The sequence below is a fragment of the Triticum urartu genome, chromosome 3 (genome assembly GCF_003073215.2).
Source record: "Triticum urartu cultivar G1812 chromosome 3, Tu2.1, whole genome shotgun sequence".
Classification (NCBI taxonomy): domain Eukaryota; kingdom Viridiplantae; phylum Streptophyta; class Magnoliopsida; order Poales; family Poaceae; genus Triticum; species Triticum urartu.
Genome location: NC_053024.1, coordinates 301,569,021 through 301,591,970, shown reverse-complemented (window position 1 = coordinate 301,591,970; position 22,950 = coordinate 301,569,021).

Sequence of the window (22,950 nt, the reverse complement as noted above, 5' to 3'; positions counted from 1 at the left end):
CATATTTCCAACAGTCTCCAACTTGCACTAGAGTCAATAATCCAGTTCACATCGCTATGTGACTAACACTCAAGGTCACATCCCCATGTGACCATCACCCAAAGAGTTTACTAGAGTCAATAATCTAGTTCACATTACCATGTGATTAACACTCGATGAGTTCTGGGTTTGATCATGTTATGCTTGTGAGAGATGTTATAGTCAACGGGTCTGAATCTTTCAGATCCGTATGTACTTCGCAAATTTCTATGTCATCCTGAAGACAATGCTCAGCCTGAAGACATTCCCTCTAACAACGACAATGATCAGCAAGAGCAAAATCTTCGCCCTGTACATCCTCGTGTTGCCAATGAAGTGCAGATTGAAAGAATAATTGATAGCATCAATGCTCCAGGTCCACTCACTCGTTCAAGGGCAACTCAGCTAGCAAATTTCTGTGGGCACTTCGCATTCGTTTCAATAAAAGAACCCAAGAAAGTTGAAGAAGCCTTCATGGAACCTGAATGGATTCAAGCTATGCAAGAAGAGCTTCAACAGTTTGAGCTGAATAATGTATGGGAACTGGTTAAGCGTCCCGATCCTCGGAAGCACAACATAATAGGCACAAAATGGATATACCGCAACAAACAGGATGAGCATGGTCAAGTTGTCAGAAACAAAGCTCGTCTTGTTGCTCAAGGATATACTCAAGTGGAAGGCATTGACTTCGATGAAACATTTGCTCCTGTGGCTAGACTTGAAGCCATACGCATACTGCTGGCCTATGCAAATCATCACAACATACTTCTTTATCAAATGGATGTGAAGAGCGCCTTTCTTAATGGAAAGATTGAAGAAGAAGTGTATGTTGCACAACCACCTGGCTTTAAAGATCCAAAACATCCTGACATGGTATACAAGCTCAACAAGGCACTGTATGGCCTAAAACAAGCCCCTCGGGCCTGGTATGACACACTCAAATACTTCCTGAAGAGCAAAGGCTTCATACCTGGTTCCCTCGACCCCACTCTCTTCACGAAGACATATGATGGTGAACTGTTTGTGTGCCAAATATATGTGGATGACATTATCTTCGGCTGCACCAATCAGAAGTACAGTGAAGAGTTTGGATATATGATGCAAGAGCAATATCAAATGTCTATGATGGGAGAGCTGAAGTTCTTTCTCGGTCTTCAAATACGACAGCAACGCAACGGCATCTTCATATCTCAAGAGAAGTATCCCAAAGATTGCCTGAAGAAGTTCGGTATGCAAGACTGCAAAGGCTTCACGAGGCTAATGCCAGCCAAGCATCATCTGGGTCCTGACGACAATGGTAAAGAGTTCGATCAAAAGGTATACCGCTCCATGATTGGTTCTTTACTTTATCTATGTGCATCTAGGCCAGATATTATGCTTAGTGTTTTCATGTGTGCTCGATTTCAAGTGGCACCAAAGGAGTCGCATCACTTAGCTATGAAGCGAATTCTTCGATATTTGGCTCACACCCCAACTCTAGGATTATGGTATCCAAAGGGCTCAGAGTTTGATCTGGTTGGATTCTCGGATGCTGATTATGCTGGTGACAAAGTGGATCACAAGTCTACATCAGGCACATGTCATTTTTTGGGACGATCACTTGTGTGTTGGTCTTCAAAGAAGCAGAACTATGTATCTCTCTCCACTGCTGAATCTGAATACATTGCTGCTGGATCTTGCTGCGCTCAGCTTCTGTGGATGAAGCAAACACTCAAGGACTATGGCATTCATCTGAAGCAAGTGCCACTCTACTGTGACAACGAAAGCGCCATCAAGATTGCCAACAACCCAGTTCAACACTCGAAGACAAAGCACATTGAAATTCGTCATCACTTTCTCAGAGATCATGTTGTGAAGGAAGATATTGATATCATACACGTCAACACTGAAGAGCAATTGGCAGATATCTTCACCAAGCCCTTGGATGAGAAGAGATTTTGCAAGTTACGGTGTGGGCTAAATATCCTGGAATCCTCAAATGTCCTGTGATCAGGCACACATCCTAACCCTTATACATATTGATGACTTAGATGTGCAACACACGAAGTAAAGTATATCGTCAATCAATGAAGACATACATTCTAAGTGTGAATACATTAATGTGGAATTTGACTTCGGAGCGCCACGATAATTGTGCGCCGTGTCTGGGTCTAATACTTCCTATACGGTGGGTAACGCCACCACCAAATGTTCTATTTGAAGTGTTTCACTCATGGCGTTACCTTGCTATGTCTTCACATTTGGTTTGGCTTCAATCTCAACATGTTTTCATGATTATCTTCACTATGTTGATTATATACATATATACTAGTGTTCTGTCCTCTACAACATTCACTTATAGCTATGTCTTCTTGTTGAATCTTTTGAACTAAGTGAATGTGATCGGACCCTAACCTCTCTATGCTTTCTATCTCAAACTCTATCTCTCCAAATCATATGCATTCTATTGAAACTGTCGAATGTCTTCTCTGTGTCCTTGTCAGCAGAAGATACAGAGACAAACCTTAAGTCCGCTTTCAATGCTCATTCCTCCACATGAAACCCGGAGAAGTAGGAACGACCCCCGACAATCCAGGCATGCGTGGGACGTGGAACAAACCCCAAAATTCTGCATGATGGCCACGTGTTCCTCAGATGCGAATCTCCAGGGGCACCTGAGTAATAACGCAGTGCCGCCCCTGTACCTATAAATACACACTTCACAACGGTCATTATCTCTTCTTCCACTCTCGCACGAACCCTAGCGCCACCGCTAGCCCTCGACGACGCCGGCGATGAAGCGCTTCACTGCCGCAACCTCTCCGATGCCGTCTTCACGTCGACTGCGGACATCGTCATCTCCGCCGTCGCCGTAGGTGTCCTCCGTCGCCAAGTTAGGGCACGGAAGATCGAACTGCTCGGCCTCCTCTTCCACTCCGTCTAGCAGTTCTTCGTGTGGTAAATAAAACTTCCTTTTTACGGCCCCTTTGATCCTATAGCTTTATCACTTTCTACCACAAACAGTTTCCATTCACACAAGTTGGATCTCTTTCATACTGCATCTCATAACATGCCTAGTATATTCACTTATGCTTCACAAAGTAGTTAGATTCCTCACTTGTACTGATTCATGGATTCGTACAAATCTGGAACCAACTCCTTATCTATGAGTGAATGTCTTTGCACGATGAGGTCAATGTCTTCTAAACTGATTTATCTTCAAAATCTTCTGAGAATGCATATGACCTCTTCCCCTTCCTTTGCACCTTAATGCTATCACAGGTACATGTCCGTGGGAGAATCCCTTGGTTCTCATAGTCTGCATTCATTTGCAGAATTCTTACAGCATCATATCAATTCTCCCGAAGCCAGTTCCTGTCTGTCCAGCAAGCGAAAGCCCTTGAAGCCTTTGAACGTATTGAAGCCTTTCGGATTAAAGTTCATGGCTTCAGAGAAATCAGCAAGGAAGTGTGGCAGAAAGCATCGTGGAGAAACATCAAGAGATCTGCCAGATGACCTCTCAGAACTGTACAAGACAGATCCTGAAGAGGATTACAATCAGCGCAAAACACGAATCCAATGGATTCAATGCTATTGGGCAGAACAGTGGTTCAAGTACAGATTTGTGACAAAGGAATATGCTGAAAAGAATGCCATCAAGCGACCATGGGGAGACATCCTCTACAAAAATCTTCAACCCAGGACCAGAGATGAAGCCATTGAATGAGGCTTCTATCCCTGCATGGTCCGTGGACCACAGCCTGCGGATGCTGACCCGTCGTCTCTGCTATGGTGTCGTGACGACATTCTGTTCAAGCGCAACTTTCAGTTTGCCCAGAACTCAACGAAGCAAAACAAGAAGACATTGGGACTAGACTTCAACCCTGGTCCTTCTGCTCCAAGGGCTGACGGCACACGTGATGCAGAACCCAATGTCGTCGGTCCTTCCTACAACCTTGAAGGCCTCATCACACACATCGTGGTTCAAGGGACAGCCGTGAATGAGCCTGCAGCTGACGCTGAATCAGATGAAGCGCCTGCAGCACCGAAGTCAAAGAAGTTAAAGAAGCTAAAGCTTCAAAGCCTGCCCCTTCACCAAAAATCTCATGGGCGAAGCCACTAGCAACTGCACCTCCTGAAGACAGTGTGCAGTCTGAAGATTTATCACGCATCTCCAAGCCCCAGAAGGTCAAGATGCCTCTGCCACACACCGGCCAAGAGCTAACTACTGCTGCCATTCTGCACAATGATGCCATTGATCTATCAAGTGATGAAGATCTTGCAGATGACGCTCTTGAGCAACTCATCAAGAGCAAAGAAGAAGCATAAATCTTCAATGATATGCCTCTCTTTGATGTAAAAATCATCCACAACTTCATTGATGAGTGGTTTGACACGCCAAACATCAGCTTCGATGATCTGCAACTACCCATTGGCCTCAGTGTCGCCTTCCATGGCGCCATTGCTTCAGAGTTAGCCATCGCCCAGCGCATTGTTGAACTGAAGCAGAAGATTGACTTTGAGAAATCTCAGTTCAAGAAGCATATGGCCAAGCTCAGCGTGCAAGATGTGAAGAACTTCAAGATTATGCTGCACGAGCTCAAGGAAGCCTTTCTAAAGAAATGTGCAGAAGCTCAGGGTTCTCGTGAGCGCATGAAGGTCCTGGCTGATAGGTGTGTGCAAGCCTACAATGAGGCTGAGAAGCGCAAGGCCCTTGGGCGTCCTGGCATCGACCCCAGGATGGCTGCCAAGAAGAAGAAGAAGCCCGCTATGGCTGAACCTGAAGCACCAAGGCAGGAAGCAGATCCCCTTGTCTGCCCAACTAGCATGACTGGCCCGAAGCCAAAGGCCAGGTCAACCGCTTCAGAACTGAAGAAGACCAGGACTGCTGAGGCTGAAGCAAGGAAGAGAAAACATCCTGAAGCCTCTGCTACTGCCCCCGCCAAGAAGAAAAGAAAGACCAAGAAGGAACGGGCTGCTCCCACAGAGCCCTTGATTGTTGAACCCATTTCCATGGTTCACCCTGATGCCGATCCACAAGAACGTCAACTGACTGTCCATGAGCCTGCTTTCATAGAGGCTCATGAAGCTGAAGACTTTCCAGCAGCTGATCCCATCGCTGCTGAAGACATTGGTCACCATGACCATGTTGAAGATGATGCAGCCCTTCCTCAGCTAGAGCACCAACAGGTATCATCGCCTGTGCTAACGCACAGCGAACTCATCAGCATTGGTCATCCACTGACGCCAATTGCACAGGATGCTTCATGGGCGGATCGCCCACAAGCAGAAGAAGACTTTGAGGCCCAGCCAACACCAACTCCACAGGAGTCACCCGCATTACGCAGGCTTCGCAAAGGTCCAAGGCCTCAAGTCTCTGCGTCTGAAGATAAAACTGCTGAAGACAATCCGGTTGCATCAGTCGCTGAAGAAGAAGTCCCACAAGTTGCCACTCCCCTGTCCCACCAAGAAGCAGTTCTCGAGGAGAACGTGATCGTGACCGACCCTCCTGCTCGTCAAGTGGAGGTTGAAAATCTTGAGGCTGCCACCACCAACACCACTGAAGCCACTAACGCTGTCATGGCTGAAGCTAATGTGGAGCCCTCACCAACAAAAGCACTAGAAGTCAGTGAAGCCACTGATCCCGCTGCTTCTGTTCCTGCGTCTGCTGCCAGTCCCAGTTCGACTATCATGTTGAGCACAGGCCTCAGGTACAGAAGCCAATCCCAAGATTGCCCAGGTTCCCAAGTCCTACATCAGCACCTGGCTCCTTCAATATCAATGGCTTCAGAGCAGACAACACATTCTTCAATAGCTCCAGGAACCCCTACTCAAGGGAAAGAATATCATCTGATCGGTTCTGGAGCTATCCGCAGCGAAGCTATTACTCATGCGTTCTTTACAACCAAGGTCGCATCTTCCCACACAAGCGCCTTGACATTGAAGCAATAGCTGGTCTGCCCTGTCTGGAAGAAGCTCTGGATTGCTTCAAAGAGGTTGGACTGCTGCCATTCGTCACTGACCAAGAGCATTGGAATGAAGAGTTGCTGCTCCAATTCTATGCCACACTTCACATCCGCGGGTATAACAGAGATTCGAAGACTTGGGTCCTGGAGTGGATGACAGGAAACGTTCATCACGAAGCCAAAGCCTTTGACATCATTGAGCTCACTGGTTTTCCCACTCCTGGCGATCTCTACGAGCATGGCTGTCAGCTTCATAGTGAAGCTGTTGAGAGCATCTTTCAGAAGACTGAACCTAATATGAGTCAGATGCTCAGTATGATGAAGCCATTGCCCCAAGATGCTGCTTATCCCATGGAGTTCTTCGTTGAAGACCTTGAGTATCTGCCAAGGACCATTTATCACATCATAAGGCGAACTCTCTGGCCAATCAAAGGACATTCTCCCCATGCCAAGCTGGAAGGTGCAATGAAGACTTTGGTCTTCTATATTCTTCATGGAAAATGCTTCAATACACATGATTTCTTCATTCGCCAACTTGCTGCATTTGGCTATGATCTGTTTGGTTTGAAGTTCTACGCCCCTTGGGTGATGCAGCTGATCAAACTTCACTCCGCTATCTCATATCAGCCCTCTGCCCGCAATCATCGGATCTTTTTGCCTGATGTGGATATGTCTATTGAAGCCATCTATCCTAAGCCTGCCAAGGAACATCTAAGTCTTCAGAATGCAGAGCATCAAAGTTTTTCTCAAAACGTTGAAGGCGTTGAAGCCGTAACTCGTGTGTATCCTTTGGCTGGCACTACACGTGCACCGCATCCTGCTCTCACTGAAGCCACTGACAGTACAACTGCTCCACGACCCAAGAAGCGCACTCGTGTTCTCAATAACCGAGAGCTTCTTGTGGCTCTTCATCAGAAACAGGATAGGCATCATGACTGGCTGAAGCGTCAAACGCAAAGCCTCTTGGTGGATGTTAATCGCATTCGCAATCTTGCCACCAAGAATGCTTTTGTTACCCATGAAACCTCTCGCCGCACATGGAAAGGGCTGACGCTGATGTGTTCTGAAGATGATCTTCAAGAGGATGGCTTCTCTGAGCGATTCAAGTTTGACTCCACACCTCCTCGAAGGGCAGTGCTGCGACGAACTCCATCCCTTGAAGACTCTGAGTTCTCTTCCTCTGCTGCAACTGTGAATGCCAGAGTGATCAAGGATGAAGACGATGCTACTTCATCGCCACCTCCTTCTTCTGCACCGCCGAACACCACTGATGACCCTGCTGCTTCACCTACTCTTCATGGGAACGAGTAGATGCTCTATGTCTTCGAACCTTTTTGGTCCTTACTGACAAAAGGGGGAGAAGCATATGAGTTTGATAGTCTTCAAGCGGGTCCATATGGGCGGGTGCTTTATATTTTGCTTCGTGCTTACAACTCTCGTTTTGCTACATTTGGTTCTTTGAGTTGTAACACTTAGACTCGATGGTCATCTGCTACTTATTTGCCACCTTGTGTTGCGATGATAAATTCCGCATGTGCGACGATAAATTCCGCACTTAGATCATTCTGCAGACGTCCATTTTACATTATGCATGTCATTATCTTCACATACTTTCTCATGCATAGTCGATTGTCATCATAAGTTGAAGTGGATCTCCACAAGTACAACCTGCCATGTGCATTTGCATTCCAAAAGCAAATTACTTATATGCACATCTTCAGGGGAAGCCCTTGCAACTTATGAAGACAATTCCTTATCCTTACAATTTCACAGATTATATTCCCCGTTGAAAACTTCAACTAGTTGTCATCAATCACCAAAAAGGGGGAGATTGTAAGTGCATCTAGTGCCACCCCTAGTTAGTTTTGGAGTATTGACGACAAACCTAGTTGAGGGACTAATGTGTTTGTGAGAATTGCAGGATAACACAGGTAGAAGTCCCTCATTGATTCGGTTTTCCTACCAGAGATGACCCCTAAAAATGTATGAAGACATTGAAGTCAAAGGTGGTATATGAAGATATTCACATCGAAGACTATGACAAGAGAAGACACCGCATGAAGCCTATGGAGCTCGAAGACTTAGATCTTTCGTAGTTCTTTTTCTTCTGTGTTGAGTCATAGGAACCACCGTATTGTTAAGTGGGGTCCAAGAGAACCAGTCAGAATGACTGAAGTGATGCTTAAACAAAACCTATGTCTTTGAGTGAAGACTTTGAGAGCGAATCTTGTCCAGAGTCAGACAAGTCAGCTTTGCTTGTAGCCCAAGTAAAGTTGCCGTGTGAGTTTGAAATCTGACCGTTGGAACACGTGTCAGTTCCTTAGTGACCCAGGGTCATTTAGGACAAATCAGGTCGGGTTGCCTAGTGGCTATAAATAGCCCATCCCCTACAACCGTAAATGGTTGGCTGCTCAGATTCAGAGTACGGCTTTTGTCGTTTGAGAGCAACCCACCTCGAAGCCTTTGAGAGAGAATTCCTTGCGAGGATAAAGCCCTGACCACCCAGAGCCAAAAAGAATTAGGCATCACTTAAGTCTTCTTGTCTGTGTGATCTGAAGACTTATTACACTTGAGGATTGTGCATCCTCCAGCCGGTTAGGCGTCGCGTTCTGAGCATCCAAGAGACATTGTGGATTGCCGGTGAACGAAGTTTGTGAAGGTTTGGGAGTCTACCTTGAAGACTTACCAGAGTGATTGGGCGAGGTCTGTGTGACCTTAGCTCAAGGGTAATACGGTGAGGACTGGGTGTCCTGAGCTGCGTGTTCAGGACTGGGTGTCCGGGACTGTGTGTCCTAAGGTTTAAATACCTAGCCGCCCTAACCAGACGTACAGTTGTCACAGCAACTGGAACTGGTCCAACAAATCATTGTCTTCAACGTGTCACTGGTTTCATCTTCCCTTCCCTTTACTTATTGTTACTCCTTGTGAAGTCATTGTATGATTGCACTATCTTTTATCTTCACTGAGTGACTGCGTTTTCTATTTGGCTTCATAATATCTTCCTACCTGATCCTTACTACATTGCTGCTATTAGTCATTGTGCTTTCACTCCATTGAATACTTGACTATGGCTTGCCTAGTGTAGTGCACCTTCCGCTGCACGGTAATAGGTTTATTTCTATCGTTTGTCTTCATAACTTCCACGTTTTGAAGACTTTTATAAAAATCGCCTATTCACCCCCCCTCTAGTCGATATAACGCACTTTCAACTATGATGAGACTTTCTCACCCGTAGCGAAGCTGAAGTCCGTCCGAATCATGTTAGCAATTGCCGCATTCTATTATTATGAGATATGGCAAATGGACGTCAAAACGACATTCCTTAATGGTTTCCTTAAGGAAGAATTGTATATGATGCAGCCGGAAGGTTTTCTCTATCCTAAGAATGCTGACAAGGTGTGCAAGCTCCAACGCTCGATTTATGGGCTGGTGCAAGCATCTCGGAGTTGGAACATTCGCTTTGATGAGATGATCAAAGCGTTTGGGTTTATGCAGACTTATGGAGAAGCCTGCATTTACAAGAAAGTGAGTGGGAGCTCTGTAGCATTTCTCATATTGTATGTGGATGACATACTGTTGATGGGAAATGATATAGAATTCTTGGAAAGCATAAAGGCCTACTTGAACAAGTGTTTTTCAATGAAGGACCTTGGAGAAGCTGCTTATATATTAGGCATCAAGATCTATAGAGATAGATCGAGACGCCTCATTGGTCTTTCACAGAGTACGTACCTTGACAAGATATTGAAGAAGTTCAAAATGGATCAGTCAAAGAAGGGGTTCTTGCCTGTATTGCAAGGTACGAGATTGAGCATGGCTCAATGCCCGACCACGGCAGAAGATAGAGAAAAGATGAGTGTCGTCCCCTATGCCTCGGCCATAGGGTCTATCATGTATGCTATGCTGTGTACCAGACCTGATGTAAACCTTGCCGTAAGTTTGGTAGGAAGGTACCAAAGTAATCCTGGCATGGAACACTGGACAGTGGTCAAGAATATCCTAAAGTACCTGAAAAGGACTAAGGAAATGTTTCTTGTTTATGGAGGTGATGAAGAGCTCGTCGTAAAGGGTTACGTCGATGCTAGCTTCGACACAGATCTGGATGACTCTAAGTCACAAACCGGATACGTGTATATTTTGAATGGTGGGGCAGTAAGCTGGTGTAGTTGCAAGCAAAGCGTTGTGGCGGGATCTACATGTGAGGCGGAGTACATGGCAGCCTCGGAGGCAGCACAAGAAGCAGTCTGGGTGAAGGAGTTCATTACCGACCTAGGAGTCATACCCAATGCGTCGGGCCCGAGGACTCTCTTCTGTGACAACACTGGAGCTATTTCCCTTGCCAAGGAGCCCAGGTTTCACAGGAAGACCAGGCATATCAAGCGTCGCTTCAACTCCATTCGTGAAAGTGTTCAAAATGGAGACATAGAGATTTGTAAAGTACATACGGACCTGAATGTAGCAGATCCGTTGACTAAACCTCTCCCTAGAGCAAAACATGATCAACACCAGAACTGCATGGGTGTTCGATTCATCACAATGTAACTAGAATATTGACTCTAGTGCAAGTGGGAGACTGTTGGAAATATGCCCTAGAGGCAATAATAAAATGGTTATTATTATATTTCTTTGTTCATGATAATTGTCTATTGTTCATGCTATAATTGTGTTATCCGGAAATCGTAATACATGTGTGAATACATAGACCACAACACGTCCCTAGTGAGCCTCTAGTTGACTAGCTCGTTGATCAAAGGATAGTCATGGTTTCCTGACTATGGACATTAGATGTCATTGATAACGGGATCACATCATTAGGAGAATGATGTGATGGACAAGACCCAATCCTAAGCTTAGCTCAAAGATCGTGTAGTTCGTTTGTTGTAGCTTTTCTGAATGTCAAGTATCATTTCCTTAGACCATGAGATTGTGCAACTCCCGGATACCGTAGGAGTACCTTGGGTGTGCCAAACATCACAACGTAACTGGGTGACTATAAAGGTACATTACAGGTATCTCCGAAAGTGTCTGTTGGGTTGGCACGAATCGAGACTGGGATTTGTCACTCCGTATGACGGAGAGGTATCTCTGGGCCCACTCGGTAATGCATCATCATAATGAGCTCAATGTGATCAAGTGGTTGATCACGGGATCATGCATTACGGTACGAGTAAAGTGACTTGCCGGTAACGAGACTGAACAAAGTATCGGGATACCGACGATCGAGTCTCGGACAAGTAACGTACCGATTGACAAAGGGAATTATATACGGATTGATTGAATCCTCGGCATCGTGGTTCATCTGATGAGATCATCGTGGAGCATGTGGGAGGCAACATGGGTATCCAGATCCTGCTATTGGTTATTGACCGGAGAGGCTACTCGGTCATGTCTGCATGTCTCCCGAACCCGTAGGGTCTACACACTTAAGGTTCGGTGACGCTAGGGGTGTAGAGATATTAGCACACGGTAACCCGAAAGTTGTTCAGAGTCCCAGATGAGATCCCGGACGTCACGAGGAGTTTCGGAATGGTCCGGAGGTAAAGATTCATATATAGGAAGTCCAGTTTCGGCCATCGGGAAGGTTTCGGGGGTCACCGGTATTGTACCGGGACCACCGGAAGGGTCCCGGGGGTCCACCGGGTGGGGCCACCTATCCTGGAGGGCCCCATGGGCTGAAGTGGGAGGGGAATCAGCCCCTAGTGGGCTGGTGCGCCCCCCTTGGGCCTCCCCCTGCGCCTAGGGTTGGAAACCCTAGGGGTGGGGGGCGCCACCCTTGCCATGGGGGCAAGGCACCCCCTTTGCCCCCCTAGGAGATTGGATATCCTAGGGCCGGCGCCCCCCCTAGGCACCCTATATATAGTGGGGGGGAGGGAGGGCTGTGCACCCAAGCCCCTGGCCTCTCCCTCTCCCTCCCGTGACACTCCTCCGTCTCCCAGCGCTTGGCGAAGCCCTGCCGAGATCACCGTTGCTTCCACCACCACGCCGTCGTGCTGCTGGATCTTCATCAACCTCTACTTCCCCCTTGCTGGATCAAGTTGGAGGAGACATCTTCCCAACCGTACGTGTGTTGAACACGGAGGTGCTGTCCGTTCGGCACTTGGTCATCGGTGATTTGAATCACGTCGAGTACGACTCCATCAACCCCGTTCTCTTGAACGCTTCCGCGCGCGATCTACAAGGGTATGTAGATGCACTCCTCTCTCCCTCGTTGCTAGATGACTCCATAGATTGATCTTGGTGATGCATAGAAAATTTTAAAATTCTGCTACGTTCCCCAACAGATACAATGAAAAAGTATGAGCACCGACATCTAGCAATGAGTGTGTGAACATAAATGTAATGTCGATGGGAAATACGTACTCCCCAAGCTTAGACTTTTGGCCTAAGTTGGTCTACGGCCACGGCTGGCCTGGCAGATATCCATAATAGTAGTTGGGGTCATACTGAGAGGAAGAAGAGGAAGACTCCGATTGCCACTGGCTAACAATCATCTCCGGATCCCACCGGTAATTAGACTATCGTGAAGGATCAATTTGTGGTTCCGGCTCTGGCTCCTCAGCTGGTGCAGGGTTTTGGTAGGCGTGAATAGCCTTCAACGGAACAAGGTACATGCCTACAGACAAAAGAAACAAAGAAGGAGCAGGTAGGGTAATAGTCTCATGATGATGTTTGTTAAAGAACAATTGATATTTAGGCTCTCCTTCCCTATTCTTAACAATAAAATCATGTGCCACCATACTTTTATAATCTAGATAAACACGAGGCAGCACTTTTTCTTCCTTCTCAGAATGCCTAATAGGTATGTTAAAATATGCAGCTAGGCGTGAAGCGTAGATGCCTCCAAAGATGGGGCCCTTGGTACGGTTCAGACTTAACCGTTTGGCAATAATACCGCCCATACTAAAAGTGTTATCACTGTATAAACCATGGAGCAGAATAATTATATCAGGGATACTAAGATTTCCATAGTTTCCGCGTCCAATTAAGCAACGACTAGCAAATAATGCAAAGTAACGTAAAACAGGAAAATGTATGCTAGTGATCCGTGCATCGGAAACCTTCCTAGTTTCTCCTACAGTGATAGTATCAATAAACCCCTCCACATCATCATGATGTGGTTCTTCTGTCTTGCCCTCAAAAGGGACTAAACAAATCCGACAAAAATCATAAAGTGACATCTCCTTATGCTCATCATATAAATGAAACTCCACCGTAGGTGGAGAGTTCCTAGAATGGAAATGAAAGTTTTGCACAAAGGTATTTGTGAGTAAGAGATACTGATCGCATTGGTCGTGGAGGAAAGTGGTGAGGCCTGCATTATGAGCCAAATCATGAAAATCTTCATAAATCCCGGCTGCTCTCAAGAAATCCTCAGAAGGCCATTCACACGCCCGAACCTCCGCGGTGCGAGGCAAATTATACTTAGGCTTCGGTGCCTTTTCCTTCGAGCTTTGGCTCGATGAGCCCCTCAATAGTCTCCTCATCATTTTCTGAAAAATTCTGAAATTTTTAGTAACTTCAAAATAAAAGTAAACCAAACTCAATAATATTGATAGCAACTACTCCTACAAGTGCCTAGGGCCTATATCATGCATCAAAACTACTTTTGACCATATAAATTTGACATGCAAGCTCAAGAACAGGGTCACCTAAGCAGAAAAAATTTGCAATGAATAAAGCACTAGAAAAAAAACTAATTGTACCAATGGAGGAGTCACATACCAAGGAACAATCTCCCCAAGCATTTTTGTGAGAGGTGCTTTGAGCAAGGAGATCGAAAACGGCAGCAAAGTGAGCTAGAACTCGTGCTTGAGCTCGATATTCGTGTTTGTGGGAGGAAGATGAAGTGTGTGGGTGCAGGAATAAGTGGAGGAGGGCCACCGTGGGCCCACGAGGCAGGGGGCGCGCCCTCCACCCTCGTGGGTAGGTGGTTGGCCCCCTTGATGTGTTCTTAGTGCCAAGTATTGTCAAATATTCTAGAAAAAATCATATTTAAATTTCAGGGCATTTGGAGAACTTTATTTTCAAGGTATTTTTATATTGCACGAATAATCAGATAAACAGACAGAAAAATATTTATTTTAATTTTATTTAATATAAATAACAGAAAGTAAAACTGGGGTACAGAAGGTTGTGCCTTCTAGTTTCATCCATCTCATGATCATCAAAAGGAATCCACTAACAAGGTTGATCAAGTCTTGTTAACGAACTCATTCCGAATAACATGGAACCGAAGAAATTTCGAATAACACTATGTTACCTCAATGGGGATATGCACATCCCCAATAATAAGAATGTCGTATTTCTTCTTGACAGTAGGAAGAGGAAATTCAAAACCTCCAAATATAATCGATGGAATTTTTCCAATAGAGTTGATACTATGAACTTGAGGTTGTTTCCTCGGAAAGTGTACTGTATGCTCATTACCATTAACATGAAAAGTGACATTGCCTTTAGTGCAATCAATAACAGCCCCTGCAGTATTTAAAATGGGTCTTCCAAGAATAATAGATATACTATCATCCTCGGGAATATCAAAAATAACAAAGTCCGTTAAAACAGTAACGTTTGCAACTACAACAGGCACATCCTCACAAATACCGACAGGTATAGCAGTTGATTTATCAGCCATTTGCAAAGATATTTCAGTAGGTGTCAACTTATTCAAATCAAGTCTATGATATAAAGAGAGAGGCATAACACTAACACCGGCTCCAAGATCACATAAAGCAGTTTTAACATATTTTCTTTTAATGGAGCATGGTATAGTGGGTACTCCTGGATCTCCAAGTTTCTTTGGTATTCCACCCTTAAAAGTATAATTAGCAAGCATGGTGGAAATTTCAGCTTCCGGTATCTTTCTCTTATTTGTAATAATATCTTTCATGTACCTAGCATAAGGATTGGTTTTGAGCATATCAGTTAATCACATACGCAAAAAGATAGGTCTAATCATTTCAGCAAAGCGCTCAAAATCCTCATCATCCTTTTTCTTGGATGGTTTGGGAGGAAAAGGCATGGGTTTCTGAACCAAGGCTCTCTTTCTTTACCATGTTTCCTAGCAACAAAGTCTTTCTTATCATAACGTTGATTCTTTGATTGTGGGTTATCAAGATCAACAGCAGGTTCAATTTCTATATCATTATCATTACTAGGTTGAGCATCATCATGAACATTATCATTAACATTACCACTAGTTTTAGGTTCATTACCAGATTGTGTTTCAGCACCAGAAATAGAAATATCATTTGGATTCTGAGGTGATTCAACAATAGGATCACCAGGAGCATGCAAAGTCCTATCATTTTTCTTTTTCTTCTATTTAGAAGAACTAGGTGCATCTATATTATTTCTCTGAGAATCTTGCTCAATTCTCTTAGGGTGGCCTTCAGGATACAAAGGTTCCTGAGTCATTCTACCAGTTCTAGTAGCCACTCTAACAGCATTATCATTATCTTTACTATTCAATTCATTGAGCAAATCATTTTGAGCTTTAAGTACTTGTTCTACTTGAGTGGTAACCATAGAAGCATGTTTACTAATAAGTTTAAGTTCACCTTTGACATTAGCCATATAATCACCCAAGTGTTCAAGCATATTTCAATTGTATTTCAATTGTCTACCAAAATAAGCATTAAAGTCTTCATGCTTAGCCATAAATTTATCAAACTCATCTAAGCATGGGCTAGCAAATTTAGTAAATGGGATTTCAGCTTTATCATATCTGTAGAGAGAATTTACCTTTACTACCTGTGTCGGGTTATCAAGACCATGAGTTTCTTCAATAGGAGAAGGATTTGGATTATATGTTTCTTCAATAGGCGGTAAATTAAGACCATGTATTTCTTCAATAGGAGGTAAATTCTTAACATCTTCAGCTTTAATACCCTTTTCTTTCATAGATTTCTTTGCCTCTCGCATATCTTCAAGACTGAGAAATAGAATACCCACTTCTTCAGAGTTGGTTTAGGAATAGGCTCAGGAATTGGCTCCGGAGGTGTCCAATTATTTTCATTTGTCAACATATTGTTCAATAGAATTTCAGCTTCATCCGGTGTTCTTTCCCTGAAAAACAGAACCAACACAACTATCCAGGTAATCTCTGGAGGCATTGATTAGTCCATTAGAAAAGATATCAAGTATTTCATTTTTCTTAAGAGGATGATCAGGCAAAGCATTAAGTAATTGGAGAAGCCCCCCCAAGCTTGTGGGAGACTCCCTTCTTCAATTTGCACAAAATTATATATATCCCTTAAAGCAGCTTGTTTCTTATGAGCAGGGAAATATTTAGCAGAGAAGTAATAAATCATATCCTGGGGACTATGCACACAACCAGGATCAAGAGAATTAAACCATATATTAGCATCACCCTTTAATGAGAACAGAAATATTTTAAGGATATAAAAGTAACGAGTTCTCTCATCTTTAGTAAATAGGGTAGCTATATCATTCAATTTAGTAAGATGTGCCACAACAGTTTCAGATTCATAACCATGAAAAGGATCAGATTCAACTAAAGTAATTATAGCATAATCAATAGATAATTCATAATCCTTATCAGTAACACAGATAGGTGAAGTAGCAAAAGCAGGGTTAGGTTTCATTCTAGCACTTAGAGATTGCTTACTCCATTTAGCTAATAACCGTTTTAGTTCATTTCTATTTTCGCAAGGCGAAAGAAGCTTCTTGATCAATAACATAACCCTTAGGAATAACAAGTGATTCTTCATCATCACTTTCATCAGTATCATCAGATTCAATATTTTCAATTTCTCTGGCCCTAGCAACTTGTTCATCAAGAAAATCACTAAGTGGCACAGTAGTATCAGGCATAGAGGTAGTTTCATCATAAGTATCATGCATAGCAGAAGTGGCATCATCAATAACATGCGACATATCAGAACGAATAGCAGAAGCAGGTGTAGGTGTCGCAAACTTACTCATAACAGAAGGTGAATCAAGTGCAGAGCTAGATGGCAGTTCCTTACCTCCCCTCGTAGTTGAGGGATAGATCTTGGTTTTTGGATCTCTCAAGTTCTTCATAACGATAAGCAGATATATATCCCAAGTGACTCAAAGAATAGAGCTATGCTCCCCGGCAACAGCTCCAGAAAATAGTCTTGATAACCCACAAGTATAGGGGATCGCAACAGTTTTCGAGGGTAGAGTATTCAACCCAAATTTGTTGATTCAACACAAGGGGAGCCAAAGAATATTCTCAAGTATTAGCAGCTGGGTTGTCAATTCAACCACACCTGGAAACTTAATATCTGCAGCAAAGTGTTTAGTAGCAAAGTAATATGATAGTATTGATAACGATAACAAAAGGTAACAATAGTAAAAGTAATGTTTTTGGTATTTTGTAGTGATGATAGCAATAGCAACGGGAAAGTAAATAAGCGAAGAACAATATATGGAAAGCTCGTAGGCAATGGATTAGTGATGGAGAATTATGCCGGATGCGGTTCATCATGTAACAGTCATAACCTAGGGTGACACAGAACTAGCTCCAGTTCATTGATATAATGTAGGCATGTATTCCGAACATAGTCATACGTGCTTATGGAAAAGAACTTGCATGACATCTTTTGTCCTACCCTCCCGTGGCAGCGGGGTCCTTACGGAAACTAAGGGATATTAAGGCCTCCTTTTAATAGAGAACCGGAACAAAGCATTAACACATAGTGAATACATGAACTCCTCAAACTACGGTCATCACCGGTAAGTATCCCGATTATTGTCACTTCGGGGTTAACGGATCATAACACATAATAGGTGACTATAGACTTGCAAGATAGGATCAAGAACACTCATATATTGATGAAAACATAATAGGTTCAGATCTGAAATCATGGCACTCGGGCCCTAGTGACAAGCATTAAGCATAGCAAAGTCATAGCAACATCAATCTCAGAACATAGTGGACACTAGGGATCAAACCCTAACAAAACTAACTCGATTACATGATAGATCCCATCCAACCCATCACCGTCCAGCAAGCCTACGATGGAATTACTCACACACGGCGGTGAGCATCATGAAATTGGTGATGGAGGATGGTTGATGATGACGATGGCGACGGATTCCCCTCTCCGGAGCCCCGAACGGACTCCAGATCAGCCCTCCCGAGAGGTTTTAGGGCTTGGCGGCGGCTCCGTATCGTAAAACGCGATGATTTCTTCTCCTTGATTTTTTCTCCCCGAAACTCAATATATGGAGGTGGAGTTGGAGTCGGAGACGCAACAGGGGGCCCACGAGGTAGGGGGCGCGCCCTAGGGGGGGCAGGCGTGCCCCCCACCCTCGTGGCAAGGTGGTGGTCCCCCTGGCCTTCATCTTTTGCAGGTATTTTTCTTATTTTCTGAAAAGTGGCTCCGTGAAGTTTCAGGTCATTCTGAGAACGTTTGCTCCTGCACATAAATAACACCATGGTAATTCTGCTGAAAACAGTGTCTGTCCGGGTTAGTTCCATTCAAATCATGCAAGTTAGAGTCCAAAACAAGGGCAAAAGTGTTTGGAAAAGTAGATACGTTGGAGACGTATCAAAGACTTGGAGACATTACCTTATTGGAAACCATTGTGATGTGTACACTGATCATAAGAGTTTGAAGTACATTTTCACACAGAAGGAGCTGAACCTTAGGCAGAGGAGATGGTTGGAGCTTATAAAGGATTACGACGTGAAGCTTCACTATCATCCAGGCAAGGCCAACGTTGTAGCAGACGCTTTGAGCCGGAAGAGTTATGCCCACACACTCATAAGCGTAGGATTGCCAAAGGAGTTAGCAGAGGATCTCAGGGAACTTCGATTGGAGATTGTCCCTAGAGGTTTTGTTGCAACAATGGAGGTTCAGTCTACATTGTTAGGAAAGATTTGAGAAGCTCAGAAGGATGACAAAGAGATTGCCGAGATAAAATAGAGAATGAGCAAAGGAAAGGCCAAAGGTTTTCGTGAGGATGAACACGACACCTTGTGGTTTGAGGACCGTGTTTATGTGCCCAATAACACAGAGATCAGGAAGTTAATACTTCAGGAGGCTCATGACTCACCATACTCGATACACCCTGGAAACACCAAGATGTATGTGGATTTAAAGGAGGGTTTCTCGTGGACTGGTATGAAGAAGGATATTGCCGAGTATGCAGCCGTATGTGATGTATGTCAAAGAGTGAAGGCAGAACATCAAAAGCCAGTCGGATTGTTACAGCCTATGCCGATACCCGAATGGAAGTGGGATAAGCTTGGCATGGATTTCATCACCGGATTGCCCAGGACCAAATCAGGATATGATTCTATATGGGTAGTAGTTGATCTCTTGACCAAAGTAGCTCACTTTATCCTAGTGAAAACCACCTATACAAGTGCCAAGTTGGCCAAGATATACATGACCATGATCGTATGTTTGCATGGAGTTCCAAGGAGCATTGTATCGGATAGAGGAACCCAGTTTACCTCAAAGTTCTGGAATCAGTTGCATGAAACTTTGGGAACTAGACTGGAGTTCAGTACAACTTTTCACCCACAAACAGATGGATAGACCGAGAGAGTCAACCAGATTCTGGAGGATATGTTGAGAGCTTGTGCACTAGATTATGGATCTAGTTGGGATGACAACCTGCCCTACGCAGAGTTCTCATACAACAACAGTTACCAGGCCAGTTTGAAGATGGCACCTTTCGAAGCCTTGTACGGAAGGAGGTGCAGGACACCGTTGTTGTGGGATGAAGTTGGAGACCGTCAGTTGTTTGGACCAGATTTGATTAAGGAATCAGAAGTGAAGGTTAAATTGATTAGAGATAGACTGAAGGTAGCTCAGTCTCGACAGAAGAGTTATGCAGATTCAAAACGCAAGGAGGTAGTCTATGAAATCGGAGACAGAGTGTATCTTCGAGTATCACCACTCCGAGGAGTTAAGCGCTTTGGAGTTAAGGGAAAGTTAGCGCCACGTTTTGTGGGACCATACAGAGTTTTGGAATGTATGGGAGAAGTTGCTTACAAGTTGGAATTACCCGAAGGATTGTTAGGAGTTCATGATGTGTTCCACGTTTCTCAGTTGAAGAAGTGCCACGCAGAGATGGCTGACATTCCTCTGAGAGATACAGTACCACTGGAAATGATTCAGTTGGGCAATGATTTGACTTATGAGGAGAAACCAGTCAAGATTCTCGAGTTTGCCAGCCGGGTTACTCGCAGCAAGGTCATCAAGTTTTGCAAGGTTCAGTGGAGCCACCATACCGAGGACAAAGCCACCTGGGAACGAGAGGATGATCTTCGCAAAGACCACCCACACCTATTTTCTAGCCAACCCGAATCTCGAGGGCGAGATTCATCTTAAGGGGGGTAGGTTTGTAACATCCCAAATTTTCAATTTGGAATGTTATACATTAGGTCATCATTGCATACATATTTTATTGCATTTTGGCTTGATCCTCAAAATCCTAAGCAACTCAAGGACCCTCGGAGAGAGAGTTGGGGATTTCAATGTTTTCATATTTGAAATTTATCAAATATTGAAACGAGGATTATTGGTTTTAGTTATTTTTCTCTCCGAAAATATTTCATGTTAAAATATATGAGAGGAGATAATTTGACTTCTTCAAAATAAATGAAATATAGGAGGAAAAATATTAAAATCAAATATTTGCTTTTATTTGGATTCTACTGCTATTTTATTTGCATTAGAAAAATTGCACGTTTTCAAAATTGCATTTTAGGGCCAATAAAATGTTCATCTTGTTCTAAATATTTTATTTAGACGATGAAAATTTGTTTTGGCATTTTTAGATTTTTATTATTTTTTTAGGATTTATTTTCGTCGGAGCGTTATTTAAAAAAAGGAGAGAAGTCCGCCGGACCAAACTGGGCCGAGGCCTAGTTGGCCCAGCCGCCGCCGCGCCGCCGTCTCCCTCGCGGAGACCGCGACCACCACGCCGCCGCCCGCCGAGGCCGAGTCGGCCACGCCTCCCCGCCCCCTCCCGCAAGCCACCCCCCTTTAAAAGCCGACCCGGCCCCCCTAGAGCCCCAAGCCACAGCCACCGCCGCCGCCCTGCGCCGCCGCCGCCGCCGCTCGCCGCTGCTGCCGCCGCCGCCGCTGAGGCACCCCACGCCACCCCGGGCTGCTCCGCCGCACCCCGCAGTTGCCCGCGCCGCCGCCCCGCTCGCCGGAAGCAGCCGGAGCCGCGCCGGAGTTCGAATCTCGCCGTCCGTTTTTTTACGGTTTAGGTAAAACTGTCGGTTTTTTTAAACCCTAGTTTCATTTTTTTAGAACGGTTCACCAGTTTTCTCGGTTTAGTTACTTAGCAAACGTTCGTCCGTCCGTTCGTTTTAACGAACGGTGTTCTCCCGTTAGCCACAGACAGCGAACATTCATTCGTTAGCCTGTTCGTTAGTTTTTCTCTTTTTTTCGGATTTTCCGCGATTATTTTCGATTGCGATTTCTGATCTGATTTTCGTTTTAGTTTATCTTTTCGCTTGTTTATCGGAATCAGGCGATTCAAGCGCCTAGATCTTCGTCTCAAAGCCCTCTTCCCGTTTAACCAACTTGAACAAGATTTTGATACAGTTAAATTTGACTTTAGTCCAGATTAGTAATCGGATCTTGTTTCTTTCGCAGTTTGAGTTTCGTTGCCCCGTTTGATTTGATTCTTTTTGCAAACCGGAGTTCTTAAGTTGAACTTTCTGGTTAGATCTTCTTATTCGTGTTTTACCCGTGCTTCTTTGCTTGATTGCTTATGTATGCTATTGTTTGTTTGTGATAGAACACCCGGAGTGCGAAGCGTGCTACTACGAGTCTCTTTTTTTTGCGGATCATCAGCAAGGCAAGTAACACTTTGATCATATCCCTTTATCACCCAGTTTTTATGCATTAGTTTCAACCCTCAAACATTGCATGGTTAGGACTTGATAACATGTGGGATTGGGAAGTAGTTGATGAGGTAGTACCTATTGCCCTGTTATTATCAAACCCTTGGGAGTTACTTCTATGTATTGCTTATATTGCTATTCTATGCTCATAGATGTGGTTTGGGTGAGTGAATCCATGACAGATGTGAGATTGTTAATTAATGGTTCAACTTAAGGTGACAACTTCAATACACATCTGGGTGGATTGCTTGTCGGGCACCTGGAGAATCCAGTGTTGTCCTAGGATATCCCGGAGTACCCGTGTGATAATCCTAAGGTCCGCCACCCATGCTCAAAGGGGAACTAAGATATTTCATGCTAGAAACTTCCGTGTGCGGCCGCAAGCTATTATAGGCTCTAGCATAGTTGAGTAAGTTGCATGACCTCTTCCAGTGGTAGGCTAGCAGATGTAGAGGGATGTAAGTTGGTACTGTCTACCCGGGGTTAGAGCTAATGCTTCTGAAAGACTGTGTCTCGGTCATCCGTTTCTCAAACACCATGTAGTGCGAGAAATCCAATGGAGGAGATCAAGTCTTGTGGGGAAAAGTGCGCAAACCTCTGCAGAGTGTACAAACTAATCATGGTTAGCCGTGTCCCCGGTTATGGACATCTTGAGTATCTTGTACTTGGATTATCATATGTATCTCATCACTCTAAATTAATATTGTTGGGTTGATAATTACTTTTAATTGGGATTGAGTTGGAGGAACCTTCTCAATGATGTTTCAACTACCATGATACTTAAATAAAATCTATTCCTTTGTTGTAGGAAAAAATTGGCTTTTCGCAAAAACTTTAACCATAGAGCTTTCCACCAGCCAAATATGCATGTAGTGATAGCATTATTCAGTTCTTACTCTACTGTGTTATTTTGCCAGCATATTCCATGTGCTGACCCATTTTCGGCTGCAACGTATTATGTTTCAGACTTTTCAGACGAGGAGTAAGGTTCGTTAGGTCGTTGCCGTGCACCTCAGCTATGTCGTTGGAGTTGATGGACTCACTTTATCTTCCAAGCCTTCCGTTGTTATCGTATTAGATGGCCTTAAGCCATATTTATTGTAATAAGTTCTCTTTTGAGACATT